General features: G+C 39.2%; 1 protein-coding gene across 1 annotated transcript in view; it reads left to right on the top strand.

Annotated features, from left to right (window-relative positions):
• The window catches only part of LOC149239724 (26S proteasome regulatory subunit), a 259428-nt gene that overhangs the window by 61917 nt on the left and 171688 nt on the right, over positions 1 to 25823 (top strand). The gene's annotated exons all lie outside the window — the stretch shown is intronic.

Here is a 25823-nt window from a genome sequence, read left to right as displayed (position 1 = left end):
AAGTACACAGTTCAATGAATCGACATATAACTGTTCAATGAACAAACAGTTTTTTAAATTATTATTATTTTTGAAATTTAATTATGGTGCCATTGTAGAAATTTCAAGGACTTTTAGTATAATTATGAAATTTCATCTCATTTACTGGAGGTTTCTATGATCTATTCTCTGTGAGTATTCAACCTTAGAGCTGACCTGAAATATTAAATTACAACAGTGATATTTCACTTCCTTTCAAGCCAATTTCTTCTGGCAGCTCAAAAAAATAAATATCATGAGTGTACTTAAATACTACAGTGCTACAGTCTTTACGACACACTTTTCAAAGCATTAATAGATCTAAAATATCTTATTACAACAGATTATAACAGCAGCAAATCTGCTCCTTTATCTTCCTGATGTGTTGAATCACTTAACCCATTCAGATATATGTTAGGTCAAATCAACATGAACAAGGGCTAAAAGCTGCTCAATCAAGAAGATAACATAGGTTGATAATCGGATTTGCAAGTACACAATATTTGGACAGGTGGAAATTTCACACACACACACATATATGAATACATAACACAACTTTATTACAAAGCTATTACAAGTCATTGATCTGAGCTCTCTAAACCCTTAGTTAGGGAAACCATAGGAAAACCCTAGGTACCAACTTGTAGCTAGGAATAACTCCCAATCAAAGCTGGCACTCCACTGACAAATCCTTTTTGGCACATTCAACAAACATGTATCACACAAATTCTTCACACTAGCACTGCTGTTTTCCTTAGAGTTTGCAAAATCTAGACATGTGTCATCACACAAGTACATGGCAAGCCAACTAGTGCTGGCCTCCAAATTGACATGTCCTATTACATGTCCTAGACTCCTAGTGTTTGAGTCCTCAAACCCTAGGTCTTCAACTCTTGTATCACACAAGCATTCAGATCTCCATGGAACATCAAGGATACAATAACCTAATCTTCTTTAGAGTGAGGCATCATGCCAACCTCAAGACTTATCGAACTTGTCTCTTGATGATCTTTCCCTAGCCTCACATTTCACATGAACAAGGCTCCAAAATCATGCAAGGCATTAGCTTTACTCTGTGTATTCTCTTAGGGTTTTCTCATAGACCCTAGCATCTAGCTTGTAGGGTTTCCTTATGATCCCTAATATCTTGCTCCTTACAAGACCTTCTCCCTCTTCTAGGGTTTGCTCATGAACCCTAATGTCTTGCTCCCAACAAGATGTCTCTATGACAAGTACAAAGAGTGCAATGACAATAATGGATACAAGATCCCTCTCCTCCATTTATATGTAATGTAGGTGTGTGAGAATAACATAAAACAAGGACGTAAATCCTTACAAGTATGGCAAGTATGTAAGGTAGGTGTGTGAGGATAACATAAAATAAGGACGTAAATCCTTACAAGTACCCATAAGTCAACCCTACATGGAGTGCTCTACAATACAAGGATGCACAATTTTCAATCTAAGGTTTTTCCAACCCATAAGGTGAAATGACCCCCAAGTATGATCCTCCTTGGGCTCAACACCCCTCCAAGATGGTATGTTATCCAACAATTTGTTAGTCTAATGCTCCCTTTCACATGGTGGTCCATTATCCAAGTGTCCTTGTGAAAGGTGCACCTTTTGAAATTGTGTGCCACGTGTGTTTTCATGTGCCCAATGTTACTCTCATGTGTGCAATATATGTTCTCATGCCCAACCCTATTCTTGTATTCCAATTTGGTCATAAAGGTCTAATGCTTCTACACAACATACGTGTTTGGGTTCATCACCATCCACAATGAAATATGCTCTTCAACCCAAGCATCTTCAAGTCAAGTGTCCAACCTCCAAGGTGTATTTATTGCCGAGACCCAATCTCAAATGGCCAACTACCCCCATGCAAGTGTCCAATGCTTCTTCTCCTAGGTAGTTACCTCCCTTGGTCGAGCAATAAACTCCCTGCTGTGTGTATTTGATGGGTTACTTATCATCCCAAATAAGATAATAACCTCCTAGGTAAGGGTACCATGCTTTTGCTGTAATCAAGGTTAAGTGTCCATCCAAATTAAGCCATCGATATGTCCATGAAGCATTGTCAAAGGGGCGAGGGCACATAACACTCTCTTAGCATGGTGAAAACACATTTGGGGTAGCCCTAAATGCTAGGAGCTATTAGAAGGGAAAAGCACAATTGTAATTGGTGCAATGTTACACCTACAACATCCACTATTAACTTGCACTAAATTAATAGGTCCATCTGTAGATAAAATGTAATGGTAAAATACATGATTTTTTAAGCCCAAAAATGGCATGGAACATATATAAGAACACAAAAATAAGAAGAGAAAGGGACTATAATATTAAAATTATCATCTTTTTGGATCTAAGGTTTATGTTGAAGTTAGAGAGAAAGTGGTCCAGCTAGATTTGGAGGTGCACTAAACTTGGCAGGGGAACGACATTCCACTAAGGCGCAATTTTTTAATATTTTTCTATAAAGTCAACTTTGGAAATATTAAAATTTCCTTAAGTTAAATCTGAGTTGATCTCAGCCCTTGGATCATTGGCATCTCAGTAATAGATCGTGTTGGTGGGTCCAAGTTGACTTAGAAGAGGGAAAAGGTGCTGAAGGGAATTATTATGCTTTAGACTGTTTGGTGAAGGCTTTAGAAATTAGGGTAGCACAACTACAACAAAGACATGGCTTCAGCAACACGCTAGGCCACAAGAGCAAGAGGGCATAATAGCTACAAGACCAAGTAGCATGTTGAAGTTTCCAAGTTTACTTAGTTAGAAACCCTCCATGCACTTTATCTGATTTATTCCTACCTACTTGTTAGTTTCCTTAACAAGTTATTTACAATGTAAACACTGAAAATAAACACTAGTGCATGCTCAACATATTACAGATCAACAACTAAAAGAAACAGAAACAAACACACCATATGACACCATTGTTTTTGGACTAATGTCCCTGGAAAAACCCAATGTGGGAAAACCGATGCAGCTATATGAGGGTTTTCTTATTAAGCAATATCAGAGTACAATCTGGGTGCCAAAATTGGCCTACCCAACAGAGAATTTCCTTGGCAGTAATACCTCTTAGTTTCTGGCAAATTTTCTTGCTGAAACCCCAGATAATCCTTCCGGCAACTACTCAACACAAATCTGCTCTAGAAACCCCATTGTCGGCCTCTCTTTGGACTGCGTCAGCCTCTCTTTGTCTCATGCTGGCCCTATGTCACCCCAGATGGGTCTGTGTCAGCCCTGGGATGCGCTGCGTCAACCCTCTGGCCCTCTGCGTTAGCTACGTTGGCCTCTCTGAGGCTCTGCGCAACTCCCGGCTGCCTCTGCATGGCTCTGCGTCACTCTCCTTGGCTACCGCGCTGCTCTCCCGGCACTATCTCTACCTCTCTGTACTCAAATGCCCCTCAGCTGCATCTCCCAATCACTAATTCTATCTCTCTTAGCAAACCCCGCTCTAGAGAATAGAATGACTGATCACTCTGGTGTATTCTCCAAGTGACCGTCAAGCCTCTTCTTATACTTTTCCTGTTGACATATCAACGACCGAGATTAAGTCCCTAATCAACGACTAAGATTAGATCTGGCTTGATCCATGTCTTTTGGACCATTCTAACACAGTTTCATATTAATACACATTAATATTTTATTTTCCCTAAGTTTAGACTTAGGGACTCCATTAAAAATATTAATTATTTTAATATCTCCTGAACTGTTTAGAATTTGCCCAAACCCTTTCTGGGTATTGAAGATCTCATGTGCCCCAACCCCTCCACCAAATTTCGTGGCTAGAGCACATCCGATGCTACCCCAAATCAACATAGCAACACCCAACACTCAAACGTAGAACAAACATGTAGGGGGGCCGTATGACCTGTATGGAACTTGTAGCCATGAGCTAGGTTATTTTCTAGCTAGGCCAATTTCTTTTTCTAAGTTAGATTTGTCAAAAAGAAAATTTTTCCTTCTCACTATAAATTTTTTTGAAGAATTTTCGCTGAGGCCGCCCTAATAGAAGCCACTAGACAAGCATATTTTCTCGTGTTGGGTTTCCTGTGTAAATTGTGTCTTTATGATGATGTGATTGTGTTTTTATTTTTGGGTTCCTTGTTGAATTTCCGTTGCATGTTTAGTTAGATAAAACTCAACATATTTGTGGAAGAAGTTAAATTTCAGTTTCAGTTATCTACTTGTAATTTCCAGAAATTAGTTAGCTGGGTTTTTAGAGAAACTAACATGCTATCAAAGTCTGGCTCTGTAGAAAGACCAGTCACCATGGAAAGAGTAGTGTGGAAGAGGGAGCTGCATTATGGTTTGAGGCACCATCAGTTTCCAGCCACCAAAAGTGCCCTTAACCAGCTTGATTACACAACTAGTCAACCAGATTTGCACGAGGGTTTGAGAAAAAGTCAAGCAAGAAGATGGCATATCAGGGTTTGGGACTAGAATATGGTTTGGAGGGAGCCTCCAACTTTTGTGCCTAGAGAGAGAGGATGCTTGTGGTGTTGGAGGACCAAGGGGTCAAAGAGATTGCAAAAAATCCCATGGCTCAACCACAAGACCCTCAACAGTTAGCTCAGCATAACAAGAGGGATGCCAGGGCAAGGAGGATAATGCTTGAGGGGGTCAAAGACCATATTATTCCTCTCATAGCACGCAGGAAGGCAACACATGAGATGTGGACATGAATCTTGAAATTGGACTAGGATACCATTGAAGCAGGGAAGATGGTGCTAAAAGACAAACTCAGGGCAATACACATGGCCAAGGGAGAGTCCATGGTGTCTTGCTTGATCAAGTTCATCCAAGTCCGGGATGAGCTTGTTGGGGTGAATGAGACTATTTCAGACAGTGACTAATTGAGCCTTGTGTTATCAGGGCATCATAAGTCGTGGGATAACTTCCATGACACAGTTGCAGGCAGAGAAAAGCTTCTAGATTGGGAGCGACTATGGAGTGATTGCACGCAGGAAGAAATCAGGAGGTAGTCAAGGTTTGGCACTCGTGTCAAGAAGGAGGATGAAGATAATTTTTCCCTAGCTGGCAAGAGGACTTAGGGAAAAGGCAAGAAACATGATTGAACAACTGAATCAAGCTCCAAAGGTTAGAAAAGGAAGAAAGATTAGTACAAAATTAAGTGTTTTAAGTGCCATCAGTTTGGACACTATGCTACCAAGTATCCACAGAGAAAGAAAGGGTCCAAGAAGGACTAGGTAGCAACCACTACTGAAATAAGCGAGTTCAACTCCAAATTTGAGAAGGATTTCTCCTTCATTGCATGCATGGCTAGTTCAACGTCCAACAATGTTTGGTTCGTAGTTAGTGGTGCTTCACGTCATATGACTGGGTGTAAATATTTTTTTTCATCCAACTTACTAAAAAGGACTAGAGAATCACCATAGAGCTTGGTGATGATGGCACATGCTCAACCATGGGTGTGGGTACTGTCAAATTTGAGAGGCAGTCAGGCTTTGCAAATGCAGATTGGGTAGGGAGTCCAACAGACAGAAAGAGCACTTCAGGTTGCGTATTCAATGTGAGTTCAATAGTTCTTTCCTGTTTCAATAGGAAGAAAAGATCAGTAACACTGAGTTCAGTAGAGGCTGAATACATGTATGCTAGTATGGCAACTTGTGAGGCCATTTGGCTGAGAAAGTTACTTGCAAAACTCTTTTGTTAGAGTTTGGAACCTAGAGTCATTCACTGTGATAATCAAAGCTGCATCAAGCTCTCTGATAATCTAGTGTTTCATGACAGGTCTAAGCACATTGAAATCAGGTACCATCATCTTAGATATTGTGTGCAGAAGGGGAAGATCCAGCTTCAATATGTCCCTACAGCAGAGCAAACAACAATATTTTTACTAAGGCTTTGCCCAAGGGCAACTTTGCATTTCACGGAGATAAGCTAGGTAATATGGAGAACCAATTCCTCTCTAAGAGAGAGTGTTGAAGTTAGAGAGAAAGTGCTCTAGCCAGATTTGGAGGTGCACTAAACTTGTTAGGGGACCCACATCCCACTAAGGCACAATTTTTTAATATTTTTCTCTAAAGTTAACTTTGGAAATATTCAAATTTCCTTAAGTTAAATTTGAGTTGATCTCAACCCTTGGATCATTGGCATCTCAGCCATAGGTCTTGTTGGTGAGCTCAAGTGACTTAGCTAAGTCACTGCGTTCATGTTCGTGTTTGAGTTAGGCGACCTTGAAATTTGAATAAAGTTCGAAACCTAAAATTTTGCCTATAAAATTCGACATAAAATTCGACATATAAAATTTGGATATATATATATAATTTAAGTTTAAGCAGGCTTAAAAACACATTTAGCCACAATTCTTTACAAATAAATCATGTAGATTACCCCATAAAAAGCAAAAAATAACCATTAACTTTCACTAAATCCATATAGACAATTAAAAATTATTCTGTTGACAATACATCACAATGGAATTATATCCCAATTAACAAAACTATAAATTGACAAAAAATAATTATTGTTTTAGTTAGTGAATTCTATTACCGAACTAGACAAAAATTCATTATTCATCCCGATGATTCAACCCTCTAGATGGGTTGGTTGACAAAAACATTACTTAAAGAAGATTGATTATCATTTCCATTAGAAAAGTCTGTCAATCAGATCATAAACCTTTCTCGTTTTTTCAATGATTCCAAATGCCCCAGTGGCCTAGTTATCCAACTTCCTGGTGGCTCGGTTATCCAACTCCCAAAGGCTTGATTATCTCATCGGTTGGCAGTGGAGTGAGCAAGTGTGACTGTGAGTGAGGTAGATTTTCGCGCGACGCCAATGTTTAGCCTCAAATTCATTAGTGTTACCAAACTTACCATTTTATCAATTTTTAATTATAAACAATGGAAAATTGTCAAACCACAAAAACCTGAAATGGACTTCAACGATTTTTTGGCGAACTTCATCGAATTTGTTTGTGTTTGTGTTTGTGTTCGTGTTCGGCATAAAGTTCATGTTCGTGTTCGTGTTTGGTATAAAGTTCGTGTTCGTGTTCGGTATAAAATTCAACGAACATAAATGAATTTGTTCGAATTGTTTTGAGGTTCGTTGAATTTCGAATTCGAAGGATTAAATTACCGAACCCGGTGACTTAGCTTAGAAGAGGGAAAAAGGCGCTCAAGGGAATTATTGTGCATTAGATTGTTTGTTGAAGGCTTCATAAATTAGGGCAGCACAACTACATCAAAGTCAGGGCTTCAAAAAAAATGCTAGGGCACAAGGGCAAGAGGGCATAACAACAATAGGACCAAGTAGCAGTGCCCAATTCTCATAAAAGAAAAAACACATAACAAACATGCAGGGGGGCTGTATGACCTGTATGGAACTTGTACAACGCAACCTGCATAGGGAGGCTGTATGACCTGTATGGAACTTGTACAATGCAACCTGCACAGGGAGGCTGTGAGCTAGGTTATTTTCCAGTTGGGCCAATTTGTTTTTCTGAGTCAAATTTGTCAAAAGAAAAGTTTTTCCTTCTCACGGTAATTTTTTTCTGAAGAATTTTTGTTGAGGGCGCCCTAATAGAAGCCACTAGACAAGTAGGTTTCCCATGTTGGATTTCTTGGGTAAATTTTGTGTCTTTAAGGTGATGTGATTGTGTTTTTATTTCTGGGGTTTCTTGTTGAATTCTGGTACATGTTCAGTGAGATAAAACTCAACATATTTGTGGAAGAAGTTAAATTTCAGTTTCAGTTATCTACTTGTAATTTCCAAAAATCAGTTAGCTAGGTTTTTAGAGAAACTAACAATTTAGGATCTAAGGATCCTTTGCTGTGTTAGAGCCCAATCAATCAATATTCCTTTATTTGTAATGGTCTCCAATATCAGGGGTGCAAAATTTGTCAATTTTTGGATGAGACAATGTGGTTTTGGATTGACCTAACAATTTCTTTTGGATATGTTTTTGTTGTTTGGATATCGTTTTCCTTCAAAAAGGTTTAGTTTAGTGAAATTCTTCTTGTAGCACAAGGCCCATTACCTTAGTGGGTGTTATGCCTTTTTATGTGCAAATTTAATATTAACTTTCTTTACTCCATTTGCTTTCTCTTTACAACAAAATTAACAATAACTACATGAGAATCAAGATTGATTTCAAAGGATTAGGGTTGGTATTCCCAAAAGACAAACATTCCCTTTTTCCATAAACAAAATGGCACTTCTTCATTCTGGGTTAAAGACAAGTTAAATGTTAAAGTGTTAGTAAGGATAAAGAAGTTTTATACTCATGTCTAAATTTCCCATCTTTGAGAATTTAAATTTGTGGTCATTTGTTGGACATCAATAAATTATCTTATCTTATCTTGCAAGCCATTTTGTCGAGGGTTAAATTTAGCTTGGAGATTCTTGATGTTGTAGCTCACCCATGGTGTATAAGAGACCAAATGGAGACTACAACTATAGGTTTAATTGCACCTTTGGAATCTCTTGTAGGTAGTAGGTGGGGCATTGCCTAGGTTATGGATGAGAAATTTATATTCTAAGTTTTAAACTTAGAATTGCAACTGACTATAGACAATCATAAATGAGTTGTAGATGCTGAAGGACACTACTTGAATAGGCAGAAATGTGTTGGGCAAGTTTGATTTGGACACATTGAATGAAATATGGGAGGAATTTCATGCAAATGTAACTGATGGAAATGTGAAACACATCTTTGTGGGGAGAAAAGTTTGAGGTACATAAGATAAGATAATTTATTGATGTCCATAAATGGCCAAGGAAAGGCTAATGTTACTAGAGAGTACGATCAATGACCATGAAAATTGTGGTAGTGTTTAAAGCAATCCTGAATGCTAAAATGATATCAAGAAAGAAAGATATGGGAGACACCAAAAGAAGGAAAATAACATGAGGTAGGCAAAGTAGAAGTGAAAATCCGTAAGAGGCTTGAGGCCCAAGCTGAATATCAACATCATAATGGGAGATAAAAGTAGAGATGGAGGAAGAAGAAGAGGTATCTTTGTCTGCATCTAACGTTGTGAATGAATTGATGCAAATCCCAATGATGTCCTTCAAAGAGTTGAGGCATAGGGTTCCTTGTTGTACAATCTTGTGAGGAGAAATCGAGTGAGATGACTTGTCTCCCTTGAGATCTGAGATTGAGTGGAAGAGTTTCATGATGGAGATTTGGTTGTGCAACCAAACCCTACCCTTGGGGTTGTACTCCTAGTGGGTTGGTCTAGCTTTTTGAAGTTGCCTAGTGTTGATTTCATTTCTAGCCATGTGGGAAGATGTTCATCGTCTTACAAACTTGCTACCTCCTAACTCCAAGATTCTGCGACGTTTTTTATTTTGTTGAGATTGCACAAAGCATATGTAGACTAAAAAGAGTCACAAATCAAGAATAGAAAACATAAAACTGAAATATGGGCTCTCTCTCATTCTATATATATATGTATGTATACGTATTTGCTGGAAATACTGGGGGGGGGGGCTGAATCAATATTTCTCTTCAATTAGTTAATTTTAACTTCACAGAGCATTAATTACCATTAGCATCACATTAAACAATTAACAACACCATTCAAAAATGTACAACAATAAAGATAGTAAACTGGAGATTTTTAGCCAGAAACCCTTCCGAGAGAAAAACCACCAAATGCTTCTTAATGTAGGTTTTTTCAAGATTGCATCAATGGGAAGCTCCATCTGAAAGGATGCTACAACACTTGTTTACTAGCTCCAATTGGAAGGATGCTCCAATGCCCTGGTTTATAGGATGAAACCTGAAGGATTCTTTAACACCCTGTTTACCAGCTCCAATTGGAAGGATGCTCCAATTCCTTGTGCAGGCTCCAACTTGCCCTAGCACTACCCTGCGGCCCTGAAGTGTTCTTAGGCTCCAACCTGAAGGAGACTCCACTGTCCAGTCTTGCATTACCTTGCCACACTAATCAACAAACTGCCACTTGCCCTGAAGGCTCCAATCTTCAGCGCACCACGACAATCCACGTTTCATAATTTTCAGACTGGATCCCCTTGTGCTCAATAAAATAAATAACATAAAAGTAATTCGTTGGCTTTTGTCGATTTGTAATACTGGCACAAGTCGTCAACAATAACTACAACTTCTTTTGTTCACGATCAAACCCTACCTGTTAATGCCAATGCCATATTGCAACTAAAATAAACCTTCTGTAGCCAAAACCCTAGCTTCAACAACTGAGACCAACACTGCTTGTCATATAAATATATTTGGTGACAATCTTAGAAGTAGTCGGTAAAACACACAATCACAACAATTAGTGCTATCTCTACTTTGGTATCATAGTCCCGTATAACTGCAGCTGCTATCACTATTGACTTGTGCCCACAAGCACCATCCCACATGCCACCGTTTTGACCTGTGCCCAGCTGTAAGTTGTCTCAACTTCTATCTTGATGAAATTAGGATCACAGAATGCCAAACCAACTAAACCTTTGCTCAAGGATCAACCCTGTAACTTCTGGTCATATGCTGCAACAAAACCTAACATTGTGATCTCATCATCCATATGACATACTGTCATTCTCAATACATCAGCCACACCAACCTCAAAATGTGTGCCTCTGTCAAACCGTTCAAGGCTTCACTGCTTGTTAAGATCATGCTTGGACCTAGATGTTTCCACCCTTAGCCGTCACTGCTATAGATGAAGCCTTTGACTCATTGAAACCCTTAAGGAGTTAGTAACAATTCTAAACCTTTAATTCCAACCAAGAATACCCCACTACTTGTCACTAATCAAAGACAATTTGTATCAAATGTAGATGCATTGGTATATTGATCTTTGGTGATGTCACAAATGATCAATACAACACCCTTCAGATTGGCCCTTGAAGTAGTCACAAGTATTCACTGTAATATGCTACTGTACAACCCTTTTGGTCAGTTGTCAATGCACCATGATTCTGTCCTCAACAAAATACTATAAACCTTGGACCATACACCAATAATTGATGTACCTCATACTTTCAACTGATCATGCTACAGATTTGTTCAAGAAATTTGGTCACTATGTTCTTTTCCACAATGCTTAATTGATCACTGTAGTAGCTTCAGATTGAGGGCTTATTTATGTGCATAGATCTACACTCATGATAACTTAACTCGCACTTCAGGACAACTCGCTCTTCCATAGGGATTTGTGCCTCAATTCAACTCGCTCCTCCATAGATAAGTGCCTCAAATCAACTCACTCTTCCACAGGGATTTGTGCCTCAGTGTAGCCTCAGTCCAACTTGCATGCACAGGGATAATATACCTCAGATGCAATGTCCCCAAATTTTGGATTACCTGGCGAGGTGGTTAGGAGGGTTTTCCAGAGCTTGTGTTAGCCTGGTTATAGGAGCAAGATTACTCCATTGGTGGGCCTGGAGGGTTTTAGAGGAGTTTTATGGGTCCGATTGAGATCGCTTACCATATTTCATCATCGAGATCAATTCTGCACTATTTGCTCGTGGTTCCATTGCATTCCGACGATTTCCATAAAATGGTGTTATTAACATGCATATTTTAATTGATTATGCTTAAATAGTTGTTTCGCGCTGTTTACTTGGAGAAACACATTAGTGTAATAGGTTGTTGGAATCAGGGTGAAATGATCTACACGTCAGAATGATAAAAAGGGGCTTTGTGTGGCCAGTGTGACCACAAAGGCGATTTAAACATTTTCCGGCATTAAAAGTGACTATAATTAGTTTATAAAAGTCACTTTATTAAATAAACAAGCTTAAAGGAAAAGTGCTTTTCAATATTTAGTTGGAGGTAAAAGGTAAGTGAATTTAATAAAAAAGGGAAGGTGAAAAGGCAATCCTAAACTCATAAAAGAAGGAAAATGAGGAGACTCTTCTCATTCTTGCATTTGTGAGTTTGGAGAAAGAGCTCTTGGAGAGAGTTTGAAGGAGAAGCTGAGGGTTTGGAACCCTTAGCCCCCATAGTAGACTTCAGTGTTGAAACGAGACACCCTAGTTTGGGATTTGAGAGTGAAATCACCCAGATTTCACCGTGGGGCTTCAATGGAGTAGAAGGTTTTTCAGTGAATATCCAGTTATTGTGGTTTTATCAGTTGATTTTATACAGTGATGTTTTGTCTGCAAATCTTCCTTACAGGTGAGTGTCAAAGACAAATCTGGAGATTTTCATGTGGGAAAGGGAGTCATTAAAGCTCACAAGCACTAAGCCAAGAAGAAACAAGCTACCTTGCTTATAAATTGAGTTTCTTATTGCTGTGGGGTTTGCATTTGGAGAATAAGAGTCATAAAGAATTTCTAGGCAGGCGGATACAAGTTTATTGTTTACTGGGGTCAAGTTATACATTCTCCTTGCTGATTTGAAGTTCTGAACTACCAGTTCTCTCTCTTCTGAAGGACAAGCAACCCTAAAGGAAGGAGAACGATTTCTGAGAGTTTCGGTAAAGCATGAGTCACCATACTTGAGGCTTGTAAAATTTCCCGAGCCTGGGTGTGATTCCAAGGAGGAACGAGGGTCGAATCCCCTCACTGTTAATGCTGGACGAGAGTTGCATATTTTCTGGGTTGAGTCTCAGTTAAGGTGGAACGAGTTAACTGCTATTCAAAGGCTGCCACTATCCCCATTGCATGAGGCTGTAAATCATCTTGGAGAGGCTCGTGTTGCTCACTGCATGGAGTCTGAGCCATTATTGGTGAGCTGGAAGGTGCTACCACCACCTTATGGTGTCTATAAAAACTGTTGGTACCTTTATATTGACTGCTGGTGGGACGTTTTGAGGTGCTGTACAGAGAGGAGAAAATTCTGAACTTATATGTGTCATTGAAGAAATGAAATACTACACCGATTCATCTATTTTACCCAGGTTCCTCTGCTCTAATTGTCTCCATTCTATTTGCAGAGTAAATACAAAGAGGAAGCTGTCGTTTTGCTCTCTTTCTATGACAAATTACATATACCAGTGCTATGTAAATCTGTGTTTGAAATATATGAGTTTGAAATTTTTGGTAGCTTCATTTTGGGTACATATTTGACGAAATGCTTCACTGGAACTATAGCAGAAACTCAGAAATTTAGTATGAGAAATTAAGTTTTTTCAAAGGAGGGATATTACAATGGTATCAGAGCATTGATCTTGGCTTAGCCATGGGTTATCTTTGAAAAGCCAAGTTCTAGGACTTTATTTTGAAGGTGCCAAGATACAGTGGTTGGATTTAAAGGGCTGAGTATAACAAGGAAAGAAAAAATTCTTCCAAGTCAAGAGGAACTATTTGCCCCAAAATTTCAAAACTATAACAAAACATTTGCAAAGGTGATAGAGCACATGGAAGCATTGGTGTCATCAAATGCAGTAAATAAAAAAGGAATAACAAATCCAAAGATGGAAGGGTAGTCAAGGACTAGGAAGCAAGGATTGAAGATGAAAACCATGACCAAAATTTCTAGAACGAATTGAGAAAAGTCACAATCGTTGAAATGAAGCTATCACAGATTCACCCCAACAGGTTGGAACGAGAGTTTGGGATGAAAGGGAATCAGAAACTGCTATAGAAGGTCTGTTGTCACTTAGCGAGGTTGTTGAATTAGATGATGAGTACATGGAGAATCATGAGGCTATGACAGTTGATGATGATTCCGAAGCGGTGTTCAAAGATGATAATAAACAGGGAGTCAACTGTGCAAATGTAGACCCATTAGTTGATGAGGTAGATATTGCTTACAAGCCTACCTATGCATATAACTTGGAAAAACCAATTGAAGATGAACACAGACAAGATTAGGGAAGCCACAAGGAAATATGATGATGCATTGGTATTGGAGACAAATTATTGTTGAAGTGCAGTGGCACATGTCAGTTTAGGAGGTGAGCCTTCACTTGCAGATTTTCAGACTCTCAGGAAGACATTGGTAGAGATGAAATCTAACTACCTATACCTCCTTTCATACAGAGATCACCTACTCATGCTTATTGAGATATATCATGATGCGCTAGTAGGGAAAGAGGAGGAAGTCGACAGACTTACTTATGAGCTTGAGATTTACTAGGAGTCCTTGAAGAGCACTTAGATGGCCCTTCAAGAATCAGAGTTGTAGGTTGACCAACTTTGTATAGAGTTGAATTGTGTACATTCTGTTAGAAAATCAGAAAGGTAGAAAGATTTTCTTATACTTGATAATTACTTGTGAGATTTTTGTGTTCTTATTAACTTTCTTACTTTCTTCTTTTATCTTAGTTCATTAAGCAATTACCAAAACAATAGCATGAAGATCGAGGACATTATATGTAGGCAGACAACCAGGGCAAAACCCCAATCTTGGGGAAAACCCAGTCAACAACTCTTCCTTCAATAGTTTTCCTGAGATAATCCAAGACTCTTGACTTAGACACAAAATTTCTCCACACCAAGTCAGCCCTTTCCTTTTTCAGCAAATGATTACTTTCCAGTACTTTCTTCAACCTTGAAGCAACAACAATAGCAACGACGCTTCCACGCATTTGTATCTTTGACCTAGCAACTTCGATCTTTATGCAACATCTTCGACCTTGAAGCACTTAACTCTTTGACCTTGAGGCAACACTACTACCTTGAAGCATCACTTTGACCTTAATGTCGTACTTTGACCTTGATGCCATACTTTGACCTTGATGTCGTATTAGAACTTCTTGATGCTGTAACAAAAATTCTTGATGTCGTAACAAAAATTCTTGATGCCGTAGCCCATAAAATCACACGTGTGTGTGAGAGAGAGAACCCAAAACCTTTGATCCTACAATTCTCCTTCTTCCACTGCAATGTTGCACTTTTTCATGGCTTCTTCTAGGAGATTGAACTTGTGTGAGTGATTATTCTCCAAATGAATCGAACTGCTTCAATATATAGGTTTCTCGTGAGGTCGAATTACCCTTCTCGAGGTCTACTTGGTGTAGAGGCGACAAAATTCATTTTTAACTAAAATATAATTTTTTTACATGATTCAAAAGCCCAAGAAGGGTCTCTTTAAACATACAATGATTCTAATGACTCAAAAGAAATCTTAGAAGTCCTCAATGGGGACTTAGACCTAAAACATGATGACCCAAGCATGAAACCCATGCTTTAATAAGTCATAATAATAATAATATTTGTTTTTTTTCATTCTTTTGACAAGTACATTACATGATGACTCAAATACATTTATGAAGATCGAATCTAGTTACATTCTTAAACACTCCCTCTTAACTTGGGAGGTATTCATAGCAAGTACAAGGAAGATGTCAAATTATGTGAACTATGAAGAGTTTAGGCACCAGAATGCCATGGACTAGATTCTTGACCAGGTTAATCTATCCAAGGTATCTCAATAGTTTAGGCACCGCAATGCCATGGAATTGATTCCTGACCAGGGCAATCTATCCGAGTGGGACTAAGATGGACTAAAGCTTTCAACCTCTCTAGGTACCATCAGGCTTACTTGCTAACCATAAACCCAGGGATTCCAGGTGTGTATCTGAGGTCAGAGCTCTATGACCAACACCACCCTCCCTACTTTAGGATCTAGACATCAATACATAGTGCCGACCTGATGTCCTCCTAGGCAATGTTTCACTCACAAAGCCTCAACACTTTCGATTATTCCAACTGGTAGCAAATCCTCCCTGATCAAACAGATCAGTAACAACAAATCTCTCTCGATCAAACTGATCGATAACAACAAGCATTTAAAACATGCTATCAAACCTCCGAGAGATTTACCTGTACAAACAACCCCAATCAATACCAAACTTTCAAATGTATATAAGTAAACAAAAACCTTCGGGGTCTTTCAAACATCTTGATGTTGCTTCACAATTTCTCATAGTAGGATCTAGAGACTTTCAAACGGATCTTGACACAAGATTCCTCCACCATATAGGTTTCTTACCTACTTCACATGTGGCAACATATTCTACAACCAAATCCTGCTTTCCTTCTCTCAGCAGCACCTCAAAATGCATTCTCCATTTTCTTGTTTCATGTTATGACCATAATATGCCCTCCCACTTAACTTAGGGAGATTTTTTCTATCCAGGCTCCCTCTTAATTTAGTGAGATCAACTTCTTTTTATGGCATTGGAGAATCTTTCATGGCTTCCATCCTTCTCATGTTGATCATCAACATTCATATATCTTCCTTTATCATGCTTATTATATCAACTTTACTTATGAACATCTTCACCATCTTGAAGATTATGTACCTGCACAACTTAGATAACAAGTACAACCAAATCTATATAAGCATGAAGTTAACCACATCAAAATAATAATGGAAGCATTAGACTTTATAAAAATAATAAACAAGTGATTTTATTTCAATACTTCAACTTCTTGCCCAGGTTTTGTTACAAACCCTAAATCACATCAACAACTTAATCAAGGTATCAATCTCATTATATTAAGGGCTTCAATATTTCTTTCAGAGATATGACAAACTCTTTTATAACATATAGCAAACCCTTGAATCAATTCAAACAAGTATAATTCAACAAAGCATCTAACAACTTTCAGAATTCATATGTTAGACTTTCTACTAGGATTTCATACAAACCCTAGTTTTCATACATGAGCTTCAACAATCAAAGCCAATCACAGCTCAATCAACAACACGACTAGCTTCTACTAGGGTTTGATGTAAACCCTAGATTTTCATTTACTAATTCTCAACAATCAAACTGATCGCAATACAATTTTAGGTTTTTATCAGCCTTTCATAAATCCCAGACTTTCACATCTAAAACAATATCCTCATATACTTGAGAACTTCTACTAAGGTTTAGGTACAAAACCCTAGAATTCACAAACAATATCATCCTAGAATATTAGACTTTGACAAAGGTTTAGTTCCAAACCCTAGGACTTATAACCATCAATAATTAGGTCAACACATAGATCTAGGATTTCATGATCATGCACTAGCATATCATAACATATGTCAGACGTATAACAAACTTGATTAGACGAACAAACACATACCTAGGGATTCATTCCTAGGTCATAAGGGTCTTGCTCATAAACCCTACCAAACCATAAGATGTAAGGTTTCAATACATAACAAAACAAACCCTATTTTACCAAAACCTCAAAGTTTTGGGATTCTAGACATTTCCATTCAACCCTAACAAGTTAGGGTTTTCATAACCTTACCAAAACCCCAAACATGATATCATCAAAGCATCAAACATTTTCTTTAGACTTCATTAATAAACCTAAGGAGGCTAGGGTTTCAAACATTAACATCGACATACCCTTAAGTTAGGGTTTTACAGAGAATCTTTTTAGGGTTCCACAAGAATAATCAAAGATACGAGGATGGTAGATTTATCTAATGATGAATCGCTCGTTCAAGAATCTTTATGATTCAAGAAAGCTAGACACAACAATGTTAGTAATGTCGATTATCAAAAAGAATGAATATACCTTTATCATGAAGAGAACAAAGCTTATGGTCTAAGGCATACCTTTGAGTTTAGACAAACCTTGTAGGACATCAATGACACTTCTTTCATGCTTTGTCTTTGTGAGGTCTTTTCCATAGCTCTTGAGTATTCAACAAGCCTTTCCTTGTAGGACATCAATGGCACTTCTTTCAAGCTTTGTCTTTGTGAGGTCTTCTCCATAACTCTTGAGTATTCAACAAGCCTTTCCTAAACAAGGAAAATATAAAATAAATGTTATTAGCATCCAATACAAACACATCTAGATAAGAGAGGCAAACCAAATATAAAATATAATACAAGGAGTAAGATACTTATCTTTGGAAAGCGATAAGGCTCCCTCTCAATCTAATTTCGAAGGATACTTATAACTATAGTTCCTAAGACTCCCTAGCAAATAGGTCTTTGACTTCAGATCCTTCCATCTTGCTCTTTTAGATCTCTTGAAGTTTCCTTTCTTGTGATGAGTGCTGTAGGCATTTGAAACTTCTTCATTGTTGGATATCAATGTGATTCTCATCTCTTCTTGGCTGCAAGCATTCCATAATTCTTTGAATGAGGGGGGTTTCCTTCTAGATGTTGATTCCTTCTACCATCAGTGTCATAGCCAATATTTTTGACTCTCTAAATTTCACCTTATCAACATCACTAGATTCTTCAGTAGGTTTCTTTACTTTTCCTTTGACCAAATCTAGGACTTTGTTCTTTTCAAGAATGAGATCAATTCTCTTCTTCCATGATATGTATTTTGAGGGCCCTTCTAATTTGTTCTCTCCCTTTATTGTGTTAGACATTGTCCTTGAAGATAGTAAGCTTCTTCCTTATAAGATCTCCTTTTCCGATCCCTTGATTAGCTTCTTGAGATTCCTTTCTTTCAATAGATCCTTGAAAACTGCCTTTTTCTTCTTTCTTCACCAAAGCTCTAATACCATGTTAGAAAATCAGAAAGGCAGAAATATTTTCTTATACTTGATAATTACTTGTGATATTCTTGTGTTCTTATTAACTTTCTTATGTTATTCTTTTATCGTAGTTCATCAAGCAATTACCAAAACAATAACACGAAGATCAAAGACACCAGATGTAGGTGGACAACTAGGGCAAAACCCCAATCTTGGGGAAAACTTAGTCAACAACTCTTTCTTCAATAGTTTTCCTGAGATAATCCAAGACTCTTGACTTAGACACAGAGTTCCTCCACACCAAGTCAACCCTTTCCTTTTTCAGCAAATGATCACTTTCTAGTATTTTCTTCGACCTTGAAGTAGCAACAAAAACAACAACACTTCGCTGCATTTGTATCTTCGACCTAGCAACTTCGATCTTGATGCAAAACTGCAACCTTGAAGCACTTAGCTCTTTGACCTTGAGGCAACACTTCTACCTTGAACTTTGAAGCAACACTTCGACCTTGATGCCATACTTTGACCTTGATGCCTTACTAGAACTTCTTGATGCTGTAACAAATCTTGTTGATGCTGTAACAAAACTTGTGGATGACATAACAAAACTTCTTGATGCCGTAGCCTAGAAATCACACCTGTGTGAGAGAGAGATAATCCAAAACCTTTGATCCTGCAATTCTTCTTCTTCCATTGCAAATTCACACTTTTTCATGGCTTCTTCTAGGAGATCGAACTTGTGTGAGTGATTATCCTCCAAATGAATCGAACTGCTTTAATATATAGGTTTCTGGTGAGGTCGAATTACCCTTTTGAGGCCGACTTGGTGTGGTGACAAAATCCATTTTTGACTCAAAAATAATTCTTTTTACATGATTCAAAAGCCCAAGAAGGGTCTCTTTAAATGTACAATGACTCTAATGACTCAAAATAAATCCTAGAAGTCTTCAATGTGGACTTAGACCTAAAACATGATGACCCAAGCATGAAACCCATGCTTTAATAAGTCATAAAATAATAATAAAATTTTCTGTTTCATTCTTTTAACAAGTACATTACATAATGACTCAAATACATTTATGAAGACCGGACCTAGTTACATTCTTCAACTGTTAATTTTAGGTATGTTCTATGCTTAGAGCAATTTACTTCAATTTTTCATATTAGCCCAATAACAATATTCAGATTAGCAATCACATCAGCATGATAGTAAAGTGCAGATAGAACATAAACATAAACAACAGAAGACAAGCCAAGACAAGAGGACACAAGATTGTGTACCAGCCAGGGACAAACCCCAATGTGGTGAAACTCTTGATCGATTCTTCTTATATTCTTCAATAGTTCAACAGAGAAAGAGAGTGCAAATACATAAATCTGATTTATGACAGCAGTAGAAAGTACATCATTATGACAGTATTCAATCATGAAGAGTACTGCAGCATGTCCTGGTGCAACATTACTCCAATTGCTAGCTGCTCCAACAATTCTGGTTAGGGCACTATATGCAGCCCTAAACTCCCATGACTGTGAGAAGTTGTTGATCTGATGAGGGCACCTGAGGCAGACCTAAACTTCCTTCATAATCTCCAAACAATCCAATAGAGCAGCTCTAAGAAACCCCTTTTGCTATGATGCTATGGCCTATGGCCTAGCACATAGCAACTCTGAAGCAAACGTCCTTAAAACAACAACACAAACATCATTAACGCAACAACACAAAGGAGTAGACTTCAATGCATTCCTTCAATGCATAACAGTGACTTATCAACTTAGCAGACAATCCTTAAGGCATGCTCATACCAGCTTCCTTTACCTACAACAAACACGCTTGTTTATTCATGCATCTCAATGTTGTGATAAGTCACTTTCTTGCTGCGTTCCCTGTGCTTGAGAGACTCCTTTGACAGCGGATGAAGGGCTCTTCTTGACCTGTGGTTAGGGCACTTAAGGACTGTGAATTGAGCTCCTCCTTAGGCCTCCTTTACTGTGGCTAGACTTCTCCTTTTAGACAGTGGCAAGACTTCCTTTATCAGCTGCGTTTTAGGGTCACCTTGGCTGTAGAATGAGGGCTTCACAAACTGCAACTAGGGCATTATCTTGAACTGCGTTTAAGGCCTTTTCTGCCAGCGTATAGGAGCCTCTTGACAGCGTATAAGGGTCACCCTTAACTGCGGATTTAGGGCACCTTCGGACAGCGTATAAGGGCCTCTTTGAACAACAAATAGGGCTCTTTAGAACTGCGGATTTAGGCCTTCACATGCTGCTGGTTAAGGCCTCTCCAACTGCGGCTTAGATCACCCTTTAGGACTGCGGCTAGGGTAGCATTAGTTCTTCCTTGACAGCGTATGGGAGCCTTCTCTTGACTGCGTCTAGGGCTAGGGTTAGATCTCCTTTAGAGCAGCATATAGGTCTCTCCTTGGGTCTGCAATTAGGGCTCCTTCCTTCACTGCGTCTAGGGCTTCTCCCTCTTGATCTCTCTAGCCACCAAAACCCAAACGAGTGGAGAGCGATCTTAGGAGAAGTGTGTGAAAATGACTTGAAGATCTCTTCTATTTATAATAAAATGTTGAGGATAAGTTGGGGTAATTTGTTTGCTGGCCGACCTTGACAAATTGTCAAGTAACACAAATAAATTCATATCTCCATAAATACATGTCGGAATCGGATGATCTTTAGATAAATCCTATACCTCTTGACGAGAGGAATCCAAGAAAAATATCAGCTGCCATAAATAAGATGACCCACATGGAGTTTGGCCTTAGTTGCCAATTTTAACATTAACACATTCTTCTATGACAACCATCACACAAGACGATGTCAGGGACACTTGTGATTTGATAGGGGAGCCTCCTATGATAATGGAGCATGAGGATCACCTGGATGAACTGGCACTTGCAGAGAGGCATGTTCCAGAGGTTTTTGATTATACACCCACGGGATGTGGATACAAATATATTTCAGATGAGGATACATCCATCTGGGATCCAGGTTTGGTTGACACGAGTGGAGTGGATACTAGAGACCCTGGTTGGCATTGGGATCCAGGTGGGGTTTTCAATCATTTACTAGGTGTGAAGGATGACTATGGTGTTGATAGGGTGATTGACCTAGTGACCAAACACTCATATTCCTTCACACTTCCATTAGAGTTCTGGTCAACGCTAGTGGCGAGTTGGTTTGATGGAGGAGTGTGCAGACTTCGGGAGATGTCTTGGCACATTGTTCATGCATGGGGTTGTAGGGTGGTCAACATGCCCCGACAAGAGTTATTTAGATGGGATGGCATTTGTATGCCACTAGATAGAGTAGTATATGGGGATGATGTTCTTCCATTGATGTATTGGGCACAGGAGCCATCGAGGATCGACACAACAATGACATCCCCATTAGCATGTGAGGAGTCATGCCACTTAGGTCTACCAGGACAAAGGAGATATGGCTCACATCATGGTGGGTCCACTAGCAAGATGGTAGATACATTGGCGCATGCGGGATACTAGATGGTACGGGGTGTGTTAGTAGTAGGTGGTGATACCCAGTGGGGTACAGGGATATGCCATGGTGTGCAGAGGTATACAAAGGAGTATTATGATGCATTTTTTTATGTAGTGGTGTATGGTGCTGCACAGCGGGATCTTAGAGCATTGCTTATGGGGAGACAGAATGATGGGGACATCAGGCAGACCAATGGGCATGACTTACCCAAGATCGATGAGTGGATTGATGAATGTCAGGGAGCATGGCATTCCTCGAAATTTAATCTTTGATTGGAACATCACCTGATTAGAGTCAGAGAGCAGGATACTCGCAGGACTACCCATGGGTATCCATATGGGTTCTTGATCATGCCTTTGGGATTAACCCATGCATCTATCACTTTCCAGTTCGGCATACTGTTGCAAAGGCTTTTGTTGTTGTTCTTTGATGCTCTCATCACATATAGCAGGACACATGAGGGTCACCTGAGACAATTGGGTGAGGCACAATGCATCTTGGACGGGAGAATGACTTACTAGTTGAGGCATATGGTCGGAGCGTGAGTTGACAAATATAGGATTAGGGATGGCATGACCCACTGCAAAGGCAACGTATGTTCCGCCCCTAAGTAACAACTTAGGGAGATGATCAGGAGAGAGTTGCATGACACATCTTTGACAGGACATTTCAAGGCATTGTATGGGCATGGGAGCCTCTTTTACAGGAAGGCGTGTGGGCTCTAGGTAGTAACTGGGTACATCACTAGGAGACGGGATAACATAGTCCATTGTTTGATTAGGCAGGAGCAGTGCAATTTAGCATGCACAAAATTGATTCATGATACATGGTGTCCGTCTATTGGTTGCATATAGGGATTAGTGATGAGACAGGATGGGCGCCGCAACAATTAGTTATGACCAGAGGGGTGCTACGACAACATGGCAGTTTCCTTTTGGGATTAGCATGGGACCCTGGCATTACATGGCTTGACAACTTAGCCACCATTATGGGTGAGTTGGTCTTTACAGGGGAAGACCACTCAGATCTTCCATTGGACTTCAGTTTAGCGGAGAACGTTTCACTTCTTAGCTATTCATTGATGGTATTAGAGGAGGAGGTAGGGGTTAGTTCATGTGGATGAGGACCCTTCTCAGCAGGAGTTGGATCGTACTTTCAAGAGTTCACTCGTGAGGTGCATGGGATTGGTTTTCCGGTAGAGCAGCTTCTTGAGGAGTTGGTCGGAATTTCACATTTTCGAGATGCTCTACTTATTGGCAGTATGCAGAGGGCCTCTAGTGTCTATTCCTTGTTGGGGAGTGAGAGATGCTTCATGATGATTATGATGGTTTGGGACCCTAGTATTCACTTGGATCAACTTGTGGAGCAGCAACATGCAATGGCATTGCTTAAGGGCAAGCAATTTTGGGGAGGGGAGACTATAATGTCCCCAAATTTTGGATTACATGGCGAGGTGGTTAGAAGGGTTTTCTAGAGCTTGTGTTAGCCTGGTTATAGGAGCAAGATTACTCCATTGGTGGGCCCGAAGGGTTTTAGAGGAGTTTTATGGGTCCGACTGGGATCACTTAACATATTTCATCATCGAGATTAATTCCATACGGTTTGCTTGTGGTTCTATTGCATTCCGACGATTTCCATAAAATGGCGTTATTAATAGAGATATTTTAATTAATTATGCTTAAGGTGTTGTTTTGGGCTGATTATATGGAGAAACACCTTAGTGTAATAGCTCATTGGAATCGAGGCGAAAAGATCTACAGGGCAGATATGATAAGAAGGGGCTTTGGGTGGCCAATGTGACCACAAAGGTGAATAAAGCATTTTCCGGCTTTAAAAGTGACTTTATCAAGTTTATAAAAGTCACTTTATTAAATAAAGGAAAAGTTCTTTTAAATATTTAATTGGAGGGAAAATGTAAGTGAATTTAATAAAAAGTGAAGGTGAAAAGGCAATCCTAAACTTATAAAAGATGGAAAATGAGGAGACTCCTCATTTGTGCATTTGTGAGTTTGGAGAAAGAGCTTTTGGAGACAGTTTGAAGGAGAAGCTGAGGGTTTGGAACCCTAGCCACCATAACAGACTTCGGTGTTGAAACTAGACATCATAGTTTGGGATTTGAGAGTGAAATTACTCAAATTTCACCATGGGGCTTAAATGGATTAGATGATTTTTCAATGAAGATCTAATTATTTTGGTTTTATCAGTTGATTTTATACACTGATGTTGTTTTCTCTGCAAATCTTCCTTACAGGGGAGTGCCAAAGACAAATCTGGAGATTTTCATGTGGGAAAGGGAGCCAGTAAAGTTCACAAGCACTAAGCCAAGAAGAAACGAGCTCCCCTGCTTATAAATCGAGTTTCTTATTGCTGTGGGGTTTTGAGTTTGGAGAATAAGAGTCATAAAGAATTTCTGGGCAGGAGGATACGGGTTTACTGACTACTGGGGGTCGAGTTATACATTCTCCCTGCTGATTTGAAGTTCTGAAGTACCAGTTCTTTCTCTTCTGAAGGACGAGAAATTCTGAAGGCAGCAGAACGATTTCTGGGAGGTTGGGTAATGCATGAGTCACTGTACTTAAGGCTGGTCGAATTTCCCAAGTCTGGGTGTGATTCCAAGGTGGAAAGAGGGTCAAATCCCCTCACTGTTAATGCCGGACGAGAGCTGCATAATTTCTGGGCTGAGTCACAGTTAAGTTGGAATGAGTTAACTGCTATTCGAAGGCTGCCACTATCCCCATTGCATGAGGCTGTATATCATCTTGGAGAGGCTCGTGTTGCTAACTGCGTGGAGTCTGAGCCATTATTGGTGAGCTGGAAGGTGCTACGACCACCTTATGGTGTCTATAACTGCTGCTAGTCATTTTATATTGATTTCTGGTGGGACGTTTTGAGGTGCTGTACAGAGAGGAGCAAATTCTGAACTTTATGTGTCATTGAAGAACTGAAATACTAAATTGAATCATCTATTTTACCCAGGTTCCTCTGCTCTAATTGTTTCCATTCTATTTGCATAGTAAATACAAAGAGGAATCTGACTATTTCCTCTCTCTATATGACAAAAATTACATATATCAGTCCGATGTAAATCTTTGTGCTTGAAATATATCAGTTTGAAATTTTTGGTAGCTTCATTTTGGGTACATGTCATTTACTGTGTGTATTTTCTGAGTTGGAATTGTAAGAAAACACCTACAGCAGTACACAGTCAAACTGTTTGACGAAATGCTTCACTGAAACTATAGCACAAACTCAAAAATTTAGTATGAGAAACTAAGTTTTTTCAAGGGAGAGATATTACATCAGATAGGCTCGGTATTCCACAGAAAAACCTTTGCTCTTTCCATAGGGATTGTGCCACAAAAAACTCGCTCATTGCACAGGGAGAATATGCCTCAGATTAGGCACACTTGTCACAGAGATATGAGGCTAGAACATAGAATTTTTAAGGGCTGAAACAAGGTTAGAAAAAGGATTGAAACAAGGCTAGAACACTGCTGAGTTTTGGGCACCAAAACAAGGCTTACACCACTAAATTTTGAGGGCCGAAGAATGCACAAAACTGGAGATTATAAAGGGCCGAACAAGCACAGAACACACTGGTTTTAGAGGGCTGAATAAGCACAAAACATGCTGATTTTATAGGACTGAAACAAGGCTAGAACAAGGCCGAAGTTGCACAGGTTCAGTGAGGATATCGTAGCCCTTTTATTCCCAAAATAAACAACAAAAGCATAGCCCTAAATCCATGATAAAACACAGAAAATTATCCTCCAACAAGCCTAAGCCTCTGACAACTGTCTTGAACAAAAAATCAAAAGAAACAATTTGTCAAACTTCCACAAAAATTAGCTGCTCCATAGGGCCGCAGATGTCTCAGATCAAGAGTGCCAATTCTATCTCCGTTTGGGAGATTGATCCATATATAATACTTAAAGGATGGGCTGTTTGAGGGTCGACTAGCCCTTAA

The sequence above is a fragment of the Pinus tabuliformis genome, chromosome 8 (assembly GCF_031772625.1).
Source record: "Pinus tabuliformis cultivar Carrire ecotype Pingquan chromosome 8, CPIR1, whole genome shotgun sequence".
Classification (NCBI taxonomy): domain Eukaryota; kingdom Viridiplantae; phylum Streptophyta; class Pinopsida; order Pinales; family Pinaceae; genus Pinus; species Pinus tabuliformis.
This window is presented reverse-complemented; position numbering and strand designations above follow the sequence as displayed.